Genomic DNA, 13,912 nt, shown 5'->3' with positions numbered 1-13,912 from the left:
GAAACAGCAAAGTCTGGCCAATTTTGTACACAAGTAATCTTGAAAACATTGGAGTCAACAGCAGATACATAGTTTCCAAGACTGTAGCTAGGAACAACCCTTCCATTTCAAGATTTATCTCTCACTGAGACACATCATACCCAAACTACACCTACCAGGAAATTGCTACTCAATTCATCTCTAGCTATCTATGTCATATTCAACAACTGTCTCTTTCTCACCTAAATCTTCTACAAAACTGAGTACACTGTTATGAACAAAGAACCAATGCCACATTATGGCAACAAGCCAGTGCCACTAATATCCACTCTATTGAAAACAATTGAAATGCTCATCCTGCCCAACTAACCACCATCTACAGCCCAAATCTCACTCACATCATACCTACAAATCACAAACTTCTGCGGTAAAAATAATTTTGGGTTTCAAAACACAATCTACTAATCACATACTAGTATTTATTACAGAGCCTCTCAATTCATCATTCACTTCCAAATATCGGCTTATATGCTGTTGTGCAACTGCAGTGCAAGTAAACACCCTCAAATCATCTAGAACTGAGATGCGGAAAGGGTTCACCAAGAGTTTCCAGGACAATAAATAGCGCTCTCTCTCTCTTTACACAATCGCCTAACACACTGCAAGCCATTTCAGGGCAAATGTACTTGTTTCATTATACTACGAAACGGCCAATTACATTTTCAAATTAAAAAAGCATCTACCTGATCCAACGTGATCCGCTACTCCACGCCCTTCATTCTCACAACACAACCTACCTCTTGTTAATTACATTACGTTTTACGTGTGATTATGGCTCAGCAATAGCCGAGCACTACGAAAAATACCTTATAGATTCATTTAATGTTCCCCTCCACGGAAATCTTTAGTAAAAGGCGAAAGATTTATTCGTTTTGAAGGGAAACCAGAGTGCCGATCAACGCCCTCACTTCAATACTTATGGCTGCTTCTCTATTGCTTCTCCGCGAGAACGCGGAAAATTCTTTCCGTCTTGTCTACTTCTCTACTGTCAACACACTTCCAGTGCCATGCAAGCACACACCCCAAACTAACTGTCAGCGCTGAAATACGTGTCTGCCAAATGTCGTCGATATTACTCTTTAGATAACTATTTTCATCATTTCTGTCACCATTCAAGCTGCTTCATTACCTCACCTGCCGACAGATGGCAGCACGCCCAATTCCTCTCGGCGACCCACCGTCAGAGACACAACTGCCCGCACTGCTCTGCATCTAACACTAATCTCTCTCCTCCCCACCACACTCGTTCACTGAAAAAACAGACAACTAGATAGTTCTTTGAACGCAAAACTAGGCCACATCAGACGCAACCTGTATGTAGATGTATGGTGCAAGGGAAATATCCCCCTGCTCCCACACAACTAATTAATACTAGTTGACAACAGAAATAAAATTTCTGCCGATAGTATTTGAACCAGTCTTATTCATTTGCGAATTTCATGCATTCCTTCTTGCAGATAACAGTGCCTTGCAAATCACTCAATTCATGTTTGCTAGCCAAACGTGCTCCTCCTAAATGTTCCGTACATCATGCATTAGTGCTGATTATCAAGACTGTGTTGTGTGTCAGCCTTTTATGGTCATCAATTGCACTCTTCTTGTGTTGCTCACTCATTCTTGTAACTCAAAAGTACGTCGTTGTCATCCAAGCCTAGCACTTGGAGCAGGCCAAATCAAATGGCTCGTCCCCGTGCCACTCGAGAAACTCCCACAAGGCTTTCATGACATGTCGTAATCAAAGTCCTTCCACAACCTGTAGCGACATTTCTGCAACGACGCGGGTCCCGATACCAAAAGTATGACTTATGCTTGCTTCTATTCTATATAATAAAACCACCACTCGGAAAGCGCTATTCCCTTCCCACATCCCTCAGAATGTGGTGAACGATCATCGATTACAACCAAGATGCGATGAATCTCGATCGCAAGCCTCACGCTCAGGGACAGTGCTACCACTCATCATCGTGGTTACGTCTACTCCAGCTTTGAACTAGAGAGAGTTGAAGACATACTACAGAAATGATCCTGTGAAGTATGATCTTGCTAGCAAGCTATCACCGCTCGCTACTTATGCCACGAGACCGTCAACACGCCCTACGAGAATACGACACTCTCTTCACATTTCGCGATTTACTTATCGAAGAATTTCTTAAGCTCGGACATTCTGCAAAGAACCTACTTCTACTCTTACTTGGCCGCCATGATCTCACTCAGCTATTTTGTGCGCTACCAGTGCTTCTTGTCTTCCGAAATGAGAGACCATTGCCTCACGCGAGACTGTATGTAAACACCGCTTGCACCTCCGGCCGCTAGATGGGGGCCTGGGGCACATACAGTAGCATCCTATGGCGCAAGCAGACATGCCAAATAGCCACTGAAAGACAAACACACAAGACGGCGTTCATAGGACTCTTGTGCTTTCTTTAAAGCCGCCTCTCTCTTCGAAAATTTTCGCACCGCACTAGTTTATTCACCTCACCCTAACAGTGCAAACTCTTGTCGATATATCGCCACTTTCATGCATACTTCCTCTTTCGTTTCACTTTGCGTCTTACTTGATACCCGCCCAAGAGCTGCTGATATACAATACTCGCAATAAATGTGTTTCTCTCTGTATCTCTTTTCGCCTATCACGAGTATTGCTTTTCCTCACATGGCAATTATGAAAACACCCACAGCTAAACAAACACTTCCACTCAGCGCCACGTCAATACTACCAATCATACGCCAGTAATTTCACAGCTACTTGCTCCACTAATACATTTCTTATGTCTACTGTTAAACAGATGAAGAATCAAAGTATACAACAAGTCTCTATGAACATCACTGTCAGGACATTTTACAGACCTACGCATACCATGCCAATCTTTATGCTTCAACTATGATGGCCATGTGCTATGATTAAAGAAATTTCTCATAAAATAACAATTTTACAACTACTCCGACAAGTTCCTTACTAAAATGCTAGATGTTTAGCAATCCCCCCACCCCTAAAAAATCATCTCAGAATAATCTCAAGCAGTGCTTACATCCCATGAGCACTTCTTTGCAAACAAAACCACAAACTACTTATTATACTAGCTTCCTTGTCACAGTGAACTGGAAACTAATGCTAGTGCCTCAGTTTACTAAAAAGCTTTTTTCGCTTGCAACAAATAAACTACCAACTTGAACCACTTGGATTTTCAGACACACACAGAAAACTTAATTCCACAGAAATTTAGGAGTAACAGTGGTTACCTCACATTTTCACACACACTCAAATAGCTAGTTCTGTGCACTTCACACTATGTTCTCATCGTGTTTCACCAGAGAACACAGTTATCACTATGAATGGATTCTGGTAAAAGAGCATTAAAAAAAAAAAACAGAGTGATCAAAGTGATTATCTGCACATCCTCTGCCAATATCATGTCACTCTATACCCGAGGGAAACTAGAATGCAGGGAAAGGAGCTTTGTTGTGAGCACTGTGTTGGTATTTCATCATTTACTGGCCAAAGTCTTCTCAAGCCAAGTATGCACCAGCTCTGTCTATGGCTGGGTCAATCAAGAGCCCCTATCAATTTTACTTAAAAGACAAGCAGCATCAACAACTCACAGGAGGCACTGAACATTTATACCATTATCTGCACCACCTTCCACTGATTTACTGAAGAAGAAACAGCAAAGTCTGGCCAATTTTGTACACAAGTAATCTTGAAAACATTGGAGTCAACAGCAGATACATAGTTTCCAAGACTGTAGCTAGGAACAACCCTTCCATTTCAAGATTTATCTCTCACTGAGACACATCATACCCAAACTACACCTACCAGGAAATTGCTACTCAATTCATCTCTAGCTATCTATGTCATATTCAACAACTGTCTCTTTCTCACCTAAATCTTCTACAAAACTGAGTACACTGTTATGAACAAAGAACCAATGCCACATTATGGCAACAAGCCAGTGCCACTAATATCCACTCTATTGAAAACAATTGAAATGCTCATCCTGCCCAACTAACCACCATCTACAGCCCAAATCTCACTCACATCATACCTACAAATCACAAACTTCTGCGGTAAAAATAATTTTGGGTTTCAAAACACAATCTACTAATCACATACTAGTATTTATTACAGAGCCTCTCAATTCATCATTCACTTCCAAATATCGGCTTATATGCTGTTGTGCAACTGCAGTGCAAGTAAACACCCTCAAATCATCTAGAACTGAGATGCGGAAAGGGTTCACCAAGAGTTTCCAGGACAATAAATAGCGCTCTCTCTCTCTTTACACAATCGCCTAACACACTGCAAGCCATTTCAGGGCAAATGTACTTGTTTCATTATACTACGAAACGGCCAATTACATTTTCAAATTAAAAAAGCATCTACCTGATCCAACGTGATCCGCTACTCCACGCCCTTCATTCTCACAACACAACCTACCTCTTGTTAATTACATTACGTTTTACGTGTGATTATGGCTCAGCAATAGCCGAGCACTACGAAAAATACCTTATAGACTCATTTAATGTTCCCCTCCACGGAAATCTTTAGTAAAAGGCGAAAGATTTATTCGTTTTGAAGGGAAACCAGAGTGCCGATCAACGCCCTCACTTCAATACTTATGGCTGCTTCTCTATTGCTTCTCCGCGAGAACGCGGAAAATTCTTTCCGTCTTGTCTACTTCTCTACTGTCAACACACTTCCAGTGCCATGCAAGCACACACCCCAAACTAACTGTCAGCGCTGAAATACGTGTCTGCCAAATGTCGTCGATATTACTCTTTAGATAACTATTTTCATCATTTCTGTCACCATTCAAGCTGCTTCATTACCTCACCTGCCGACAGATGGCAGCACGCCCAATTCCTCTCGGCGACCCACCGTCAGAGACACAACTGCCCGCACTGCTCTGCATCTAACACTAATCTCTCTCCTCCCCACCACACTCGTTCACTGAAAAAACAGACAACTAGATAGTTCTTTGAACGCAAAACTAGGCCACATCAGACGCAACCTGTATGTAGATGTATGGTGCAAGGGAAATATCCCCCTGCTCCCACACAACTAATTAATACTAGTTGACAACAGAAATAAAATTTCTGCCGATAGTATTTGAACCAGTCTTATTCATTTGCGAATTTCATGCATTCCTTCTTGCAGATAACAGTGCCTTGCAAATCACTCAATTCATGTTTGCTAGCCAAACGTGCTCCTCCTAAATGTTCCGTACATCATGCATTAGTGCTGATTATCAAGACTGTGTTGTGTGTCAGCCTTTTATGGTCATCAATTGCACTCTTCTTGTGTTGCTCACTCATTCTTGTAACTCAAAAGTACGTCGTTGTCATCCAAGCCTAGCACTTGGAGCAGGCCAAATCAAATGGCTCGTCCCTGTGCCACTCGAGAAACTCCCACAAGGCTTTCATGACATGTCGTAATCAAAGTCCTTCCACAACCTGTAGCGACATTTCTGCAACGACGCGGGTCCCGATACCAAAAGTATGACTTATGCTTGCTTCTATTCTATATAATAAAACCACCACTCGGAAAGCGCTATTCCCTTCCCACATCCCTCAGAATGTGGTGAACGATCATCGATTACAACCAAGATGCGATGAATCTCGATCGCAAGCCTCACGCTCAGGGACAGTGCTACCACTCATCATCGTGGTTACGTCTACTCCAGCTTTGAACTAGAGAGAGTTGAAGACATACTACAGAAATGATCCTGTGAAGTATGATCTTGCTAGCAAGCTATCACCGCTCGCTACTTATGCCACGAGACCGTCAACACGCCCTACGAGAATACGACACTCTCTTCACATTTCGCGATTTACTTATCGAAGAATTTCTTAAGCTCGGACATTCTGCAAAGAACCTACTTCTACTCTTACTTGGCCGCCATGATCTCACTCAGCTATTTTGTGCGCTACCAGTGCTTCTTGTCTTCCGAAATGAGAGACCATTGCCTCACGCGAGACTGTATGTAAACACCGCTTGCACCTCCGGCCGCTAGATGGGGGCCTGGGGCACATACAGTAGCATCCTATGGCGCAAGCAGACATGCCAAATAGCCACTGAAAGACAAACACACAAGACGGCGTTCATAGGACTCTTGTGCTTTCTTTAAAGCCGCCTCTCTCTTCGAAAATTTTCGCACCGCACTAGTTTATTCACCTCACCCTAACAGTGCAAACTCTTGTCGATATATCGCCACTTTCATGCATACTTCCTCTTTCGTTTCACTTTGCGTCTTACTTGATACCCGCCCAAGAGCTGCTGATATACAATACTCGCAATAAATGTGTTTCTCTCTGTATCTCTTTTCGCCTATCACGAGTATTGCTTTTCCTCACATGGCAATTATGAAAACACCCACAGCTAAACAAACACTTCCACTCAGCGCCACGTCAATACTACCAATCATACGCCAGTAATTTCACAGCTACTTGCTCCACTAATACATTTCTTATGTCTACTGTTAAACAGATGAAGAATCAAAGTATACAACAAGTCTCTATGAACATCACTGTCAGGACATTTTACAGACCTACGCATACCATGCCAATCTTTATGCTTCAACTATGATGGCCATGTGCTATGATTAAAGAAATTTCTCATAAAATAACAATTTTACAACTACTCCGACAAGTTCCTTACTAAAATGCTAGATGTTTAGCAATCCCCCCACCCCTAAAAAATCATCTCAGAATAATCTCAAGCAGTGCTTACATCCCATGAGCACTTCTTTGCAAACAAAACCACAAAACTTTTTATACTAGCTTCCTTGTCACAGTGAACTGGAAACTAATGCTAGTGCCTCAGTTTACTAAAAAGCTTTTTTCGCTTGCAACACATAAACTACCAACTTGAACCACTTGGATTTTCAGACACACACAGAAAACTTAATTCCACAGAAATTTAGGAGTAACAGTGGTTACCTCACATTTTCACACACACTCAAATAGCTAGTTCTGTGCACTTCACACTATGTTCTCATCGTGTTTCACCAGAGAACACAGTTATCACTATGAATGGATTCTGGTAAAAGAGCATTAAAAAAAAAAAACAGCCTGATCAAAGTGATTATCTGCACATCCTCTGCCAATATCATGTCACTCTATACCCGAGGGAAACTAGAATGCAGGGAAAGGAGCTTTGTTGTGAGCACTGTGTTGGTATTTCATCATTTACTGGCCAAAGTCTTCTCAAGCCAAGTATGCACCAGCTCTGTCTATGGCTGGGTCAATCAAGAGCCCCTATCAATTTTACTTAAAAGACAAGCAGCATCAACAACTCACAGGAGGCACTGAACATTTATACCATTATCTGCACCACCTTCCACTGATTTACTGAAGAAGAAACAGCAAAGTCTGGCCAATTTTGTACACAAGTAATCTTGAAAACATTGGAGTCAACAGCAGATACATAGTTTCCAAGACTGTAGCTAGGAACAACCCTTCCATTTCAAGATTTATCTCTCACTGAGACACATCATACCCAAACTACACCTACCAGGAAATTGCTACTCAATTCATCTCTAGCTATCTATGTCATATTCAACAACTGTCTCTTTCTCACCTAAATCTTCTACAAAACTGAGTACACTGTTATGAACAAAGAACCAATGCCACATTATGGCAACAAGCCAGTGCCACTAATATCCACTCTATTGAAAACAATTGAAATGCTCATCCTGCCCAACTAACCACCATCTACAGCCCAAATCTCACTCACATCATACCTACAAATCACAAACTTCTGCGGTAAAAATAATTTTGGGTTTCAAAACACAATCTACTAATCACATACTAGTATTTATTACAGAGCCTCTCAATTCATCATTCACTTCCAAATATCGGCTTATATGCTGTTGTGCAACTGCAGTGCAAGTAAACACCCTCAAATCATCTAGAACTGAGATGCGGAAAGGGTTCACCAAGAGTTTCCAGGACAATAAATAGCGCTCTCTCTCTCTTTACACAATCGCCTAACACACTGCAAGCCATTTCAGGGCAAATGTACTTGTTTCATTATACTACGAAACGGCCAATTACATTTTCAGATTAAAAAAGCATCTACCTGATCCAACGTGATCCGCTACTCCACGCCCTTCATTCTCACAACACAACCTACCTCTTGTTAATTACATTACGTTTTACTTGTGATTATGGCTCAGCAATAGCCGAGCACTACGAAAAATACCTTATAGACTCATTTAATGTTCCCCTCCACGGAAATCTTTAGTAAAAGGCGAAAGATTTATTCGTTTTGAAGGGAAACCAGAGTGCCGATCAACGCCCTCACTTCAATACTTATGGCTGCTTCTCTATTGCTTCTCCGCGAGAACGCGGAAAATTCTTTCCGTCTTGTCTACTTCTCTACTGTCAACACACTTCCAGTGAAATGCAAGCACACACCCCAAACTAACTGTCAGCGCTGAAATACGTGTCTGCCAAATGTCGTCGATATTACTCTTTAGATAACTATTTTCATCATTTCTGTCACCATTCAAGCTGCTTCATTACCTCACCTGCCGACAGATGGCAGCACGCCCAATTCCTCTCGGCGACCCACCGTCAGAGACACAACTGCCCGCACTGCTCTGCATCTAACACTAATCTCTCTCCTCCCCACCACACTCGTTCACTGAAAAAACAGACAACTAGATAGTTCTTTGAACGCAAAACTAGGCCACATCAGACGCAACCTGTATGTAGATGTATGGTGCAAGGGAAATATCCCCCTGCTCCCACACAACTAATTAATACTAGTTGACAACAGAAATAAAATTTCTGCCGATAGTATTTGAACCAGTCTTATTCATTTGCGAATTTCATGCATTCCTTCTTGCAGATAACAGTGCCTTGCAAATCACTCAATTCATGTTTGCTAGCCAAACGTGCTCCTCCTAAATGTTCCGTACATCATGCATTAGTGCTGATTATCAAGACTGTGTTGTGTGTCAGCCTTTTATGGTCATCAATTGCACTCTTCTTGTGTTGCTCACTCATTCTTGTAACTCAAAAGTACGTCGTTGTCATCCAAGCCTAGCACTTGGAGCAGGCCAAATCAAATGGCTCGTCCCCGTGCCACTCGAGAAACTCCCACAAGGCTTTCATGACATGTCGTAATCAAAGTCCTTCCACAACCTGTAGCGACATTTCTGCAACGACGCGGGTCCCGATACCAAAAGTATGACTTATGCTTGCTTCTATTCTATATAATAAAACCACCACTCGGAAAGCGCTATTCCCTTCCCACATCCCTCAGAATGTGGTGAACGATCATCGATTACAACCAAGATGCGATGAATCTCGATCGCAAGCCTCACGCTCAGGGACAGTGCTACCACTCATCATCGTGGTTACGTCTACTCCAGCTTTGAACTAGAGAGAGTTGAAGACATACTACAGAAATGATCCTGTGAAGTATGATCTTGCTAGCAAGCTATCACCGCTCGCTACTTATGCCACGAGACCGTCAACACGCCCTACGAGAATACGACACTCTCTTCACATTTCGCGATTTACTTATCGAAGAATTTCTTAAGCTCGGACATTCTGCAAAGAACCTACTTCTACTCTTACTTGGCCGCCATGATCTCACTCAGCTATTTTGTGCGCTACCAGTGCTTCTTGTCTTCCGAAATGAGAGACCATTGCCTCACGCGAGACTGTATGTAAACACCGCTTGCACCTCCGGCCGCTAGATGGGGGCCTGGGGCACATACAGTAGCATCCTATGGCGCAAGCAGACATGCCAAATAGCCACTGAAAGACAAACACACAAGACGGCGTTCATAGGACTCTTGTGCTTTCTTTAAAGCCGCCTCTCTCTTCGAAAATTTTCGCACCGCACTAGTTTATTCACCTCACCCTAACAGTGCAAACTCTTGTCGATATATCGCCACTTTCATGCATACTTCCTCTTTCGTTTCACTTTGCGTCTTACTTGATACCCGCCCAAGAGCTGCTGATATACAATACTCGCAATAAATGTGTTTCTCTCTGTATCTCTTTTCGCCTATCACGAGTATTGCTTTTCCTCACATGGCAATTATGAAAACACCCACAGCTAAACAAACACTTCCACTCAGCGCCACGTCAATACTACCAATCATACGCCAGTAATTTCACAGCTACTTGCTCCACTAATACATTTCTTATGTCTACTGTTAAACAGATGAAGAATCAAAGTATACAACAAGTCTCTATGAACATCACTGTCAGGACATTTTACAGACCTACGCATACCATGCCAATCTTTATGCTTCAACTATGATGGCCATGTGCTATGATTAAAGAAATTTCTCATAAAATAACAATTTTACAACTACTCCGACAAGTTCCTTACTAAAATGCTAGATGTTTAGCAATCCCCCCCCCCCCCCACAAAAATCATCTCAGAATAATCTCAAGCAGTGCTTACATCCCATGAGCACTTCTTTGCAAACAAAACCACAAAACTTTTTATACTAGCTTCCTTGTCACAGTGAACTGGAAACTAATGCTAGTGCCTCAGTTTACTAAAAAGCTTTTTTCGCTTGCAACACATAAACTACCAACTTGAACCACTTGGATTTTCAGACACACACAGAAAACTTAATTCCACAGAAATTTAGGAGTAACAGTGGTTACCTCACATTTTCACACACACTCAAATAGCTAGTTCTGTGCACTTCACACTATGTTCTCATCGTGTTTCACCAGAGAACACAGTTATCACTATGAATGGATTCTGGTAAAAGAGCATTAAAAAAAAAAACAGCCTGATCAAAGTGATTATCTGCACATCCTCTGCCAATATCATGTCACTCTATACCCGAGGGAAACTAGAATGCAGGGAAAGGAGCTTTGTTGTGAGCACTGTGTTGGTATTTCATCATTTACTGGCCAAAGTCTTCTCAAGCCAAGTATGCACCAGCTCTGTCTATGGCTGGGTCAATCAAGAGCCCCTATCAATTTTACTTAAAAGACAAGCAGCATCAACAACTCACAGGAGGCACTGAACATTTATACCATTATCTGCACCACCTTCCACTGATTTACTGAAGAAGAAACAGCAAAGTCTGGCCAATTTTGTACACAAGTAATCTTGAAAACATTGGAGTCAACAGCAGATACATAGTTTCCAAGACTGTAGCTAGGAACAACCCTTCCATTTCAAGATTTATCTCTCACTGAGACACATCATACCCAAACTACACCTACCAGGAAATTGCTACTCAATTCATCTCTAGCTATCTATGTCATATTCAACAACTGTCTCTTTCTCACCTAAATCTTCTACAAAACTGAGTACACTGTTATGAACAAAGAACCAATGCCACATTATGGCAACAAGCCAGTGCCACTAATATCCACTCTATTGAAAACAATTGAAATGCTCATCCTGCCCAACTAACCACCATCTACAGCCCAAATCTCACTCACATCATACCTACAAATCACAAACTTCTGCGGTAAAAATAATTTTGGGTTTCAAAACACAATCTACTAATCACATACTAGTATTTATTACAGAGCCTCTCAATTCATCATTCACTTCCAAATATCGGCTTATATGCTGTTGTGCAACTGCAGTGCAAGTAAACACCCTCAAATCATCTAGAACTGAGATGCGGAAAGGGTTCACCAAGAGTTTCCAGGACAATAAATAGCGCTCTCTCTCTCTTTACACAATCGCCTAACACACTGCAAGCCATTTCAGGGCAAATGTACTTGTTTCATTATACTACGAAACGGCCAATTACATTTTCAAATTAAAAAAGCATCTACCTGATCCAACGTGATCCGCTACTCCACGCCCTTCATTCTCACAACACAACCTACCTCTTGTTAATTACATTACGTTTTACTTGTGATTATGGCTCAGCAATAGCCGAGCACTACGAAAAATACCTTATAGACTCATTTAATGTTCCCCTCCACGGAAATCTTTAGTAAAAGGCGAAAGATTTATTCGTTTTGAAGGGAAACCAGAGTGCCGATCAACGCCCTCACTTCAATACTTATGGCTGCTTCTCTATTGCTTCTCCGCGAGAACGCGGAAAATTCTTTCCGTCTTGTCTACTTCTCTACTGTCAACACACTTCCAGTGCCATGCAAGCACACACCCCAAACTAACTGTCAGCGCTGAAATACGTGTCTGCCAAATGTCGTCGATATTACTCTTTAGATAACTATTTTCATCATTTCTGTCACCATTCAAGCTGCTTCATTACCTCACCTGCCGACAGATGACAGCACGCCCAATTCCTCTCGGCGACCCACCGTCAGAGACACAACTGCCCGCACTGCTCTGCATCTAACACTAATCTCTCTCCTCCCCACCACACTCGTTCACTGAAAAAACAGACAACTAGATAGTTCTTTGAACGCAAAACTAGGCCACATCAGACGCAACCTGTATGTAGATGTATGGTGCAAGGGAAATATCCCCCTGCTCCCACACAACTAATTAATACTAGTTGACAACAGAAATAAAATTTCTGCCGATAGTATTTGAACCAGTCTTATTCATTTGCGAATTTCATGCATTCCTTCTTGCAGATAACAGTGCCTTGCAAATCACTCAATTCATGTTTGCTAGCCAAACGTGCTCCTCCTAAATGTTCCGTACATCATGCATTAGTGCTGATTATCAAGACTGTGTTGTGTGTCAGCCTTTTATGGTCATCAATTGCACTCTTCTTGTGTTGCTCACTCATTCTTGTAACTCAAAAGTACGTCGTTGTCATCCAAGCCTAGCACTTGGAGCAGGCCAAATCAAATGGCTCGTCCCCGTGCCACTCGAGAAACTCCCACAAGGCTTTCATGACATGTCGTAATCAAAGTCCTTCCACAACCTGTAGCGACATTTCTGCAACGACGCGGGTCCCGATACCAAAAGTATGACTTATGCTTGCTTCTATTCTATATAATAAAACCACCACTCGGAAAGCGCTATTCCCTTCCCACATCCCTCAGAATGTGGTGAACGATCATCGATTACAACCAAGATGCGATGAATCTCGATCGCAAGCCTCACGCTCAGGGACAGTGCTACCACTCATCATCGTGGTTACGTCTACTCCAGCTTTGAACTAGAGAGAGTTGAAGACATACTACAGAAATGATCCTGTGAAGTATGATCTTGCTAGCAAGCTATCACCGCTCGCTACTTATGCCACGAGACCGTCAACACGCCCTACGAGAATACGACACTCTCTTCACATTTCGCGATTTACTTATCGAAGAATTTCTTAAGCTCGGACATTCTGCAAAGAACCTACTTCTACTCTTACTTGGCCGCCATGATCTCACTCAGCTATTTTGTGCGCTACCAGTGCTTCTTGTCTTCCGAAATGAGAGACCATTGCCTCACGCGAGACTGTATGTAAACACCGCTTGCACCTCCGGCCGCTAGATGGGGGCCTGGGGCACATACAGTAGCATCCTATGGCGCAAGCAGACATGCCAAATAGCCACTGAAAGACAAACACACAAGACGGCGTTCATAGGACTCTTGTGCTTTCTTTAAAGCCGCCTCTCTCTTCGAAAATTTTCGCACCGCACTAGTTTATTCACCTCACCCTAACAGTGCAAACTCTTGTCGATATATCGCCACTTTCATGCATACTTCCTCTTTCGTTTCACTTTGCGTCTTACTTGATACCCGCCCAAGAGCTGCTGATATACAATACTCGCAATAAATGTGTTTCTCTCTGTATCTCTTTTCGCCTATCACGAGTATTGCTTTTCCTCACATGGCAATTATGAAAACACCCACAGCTAAACAAACACTTCCACTCAGCGCCACGTCAATACTACCAATCATACGCCAGTAATTTCACAGCTACTTGCTCCACTAATACATTTCTTATGTCTACTGTTA

The 13,912-nt window shown here is 42.3% G+C and overlaps 8 non-coding genes across 8 annotated transcripts; all 8 read right to left on the bottom strand.

Moving 5' to 3' along the window:
• Positions 1-812: 812 nt before the first annotated feature.
• Positions 813-931, bottom strand: LOC126123191 (U5 spliceosomal RNA). Its single transcript, XR_007526293.1, has one exon. It is a non-coding gene; the product is annotated as a U5 spliceosomal RNA (small nuclear RNA).
• Positions 932-1,874: 943 nt separating this feature from the next.
• LOC126123013 (small nucleolar RNA U3) lies at positions 1,875-2,081 on the bottom strand. The gene has a single exon (XR_007526132.1). It is a non-coding gene; the product is annotated as a small nucleolar RNA U3 (small nucleolar RNA).
• A 2,429-nt stretch (positions 2,082-4,510) lies between these two features.
• Positions 4,511-4,629, bottom strand: LOC126123141 (U5 spliceosomal RNA). The gene has a single exon (XR_007526249.1). It is a non-coding gene; the product is annotated as a U5 spliceosomal RNA (small nuclear RNA).
• Positions 4,630-5,572: 943 nt separating this feature from the next.
• On the bottom strand, positions 5,573-5,779 carry LOC126123012 (small nucleolar RNA U3). The gene has a single exon (XR_007526131.1). It is a non-coding gene; the product is annotated as a small nucleolar RNA U3 (small nucleolar RNA).
• Positions 5,780-8,206: 2,427 nt separating this feature from the next.
• On the bottom strand, positions 8,207-8,325 carry LOC126123140 (U5 spliceosomal RNA). The gene has a single exon (XR_007526248.1). It is a non-coding gene; the product is annotated as a U5 spliceosomal RNA (small nuclear RNA).
• Positions 8,326-9,268: 943 nt separating this feature from the next.
• LOC126123011 (small nucleolar RNA U3) lies at positions 9,269-9,475 on the bottom strand. Its single transcript, XR_007526130.1, has one exon. It is a non-coding gene; the product is annotated as a small nucleolar RNA U3 (small nucleolar RNA).
• A 2,429-nt stretch (positions 9,476-11,904) lies between these two features.
• Positions 11,905-12,023, bottom strand: LOC126123139 (U5 spliceosomal RNA). Its single transcript, XR_007526247.1, has one exon. It is a non-coding gene; the product is annotated as a U5 spliceosomal RNA (small nuclear RNA).
• A 943-nt stretch (positions 12,024-12,966) lies between these two features.
• Positions 12,967-13,173, bottom strand: LOC126123008 (small nucleolar RNA U3). Its single transcript, XR_007526128.1, has one exon. It is a non-coding gene; the product is annotated as a small nucleolar RNA U3 (small nucleolar RNA).
• Between the last annotated feature and the right edge of the window lie 739 nt (positions 13,174-13,912).

The sequence above is a fragment of the Schistocerca cancellata genome, unplaced genomic scaffold (assembly GCF_023864275.1).
Source record: "Schistocerca cancellata isolate TAMUIC-IGC-003103 unplaced genomic scaffold, iqSchCanc2.1 HiC_scaffold_417, whole genome shotgun sequence".
Classification (NCBI taxonomy): Eukaryota; Metazoa; Arthropoda; class Insecta; order Orthoptera; family Acrididae; genus Schistocerca; species Schistocerca cancellata.
Note: the sequence above shows the minus strand (reverse complement) of the source record. Positions and strands in the feature narration are given on the sequence as shown.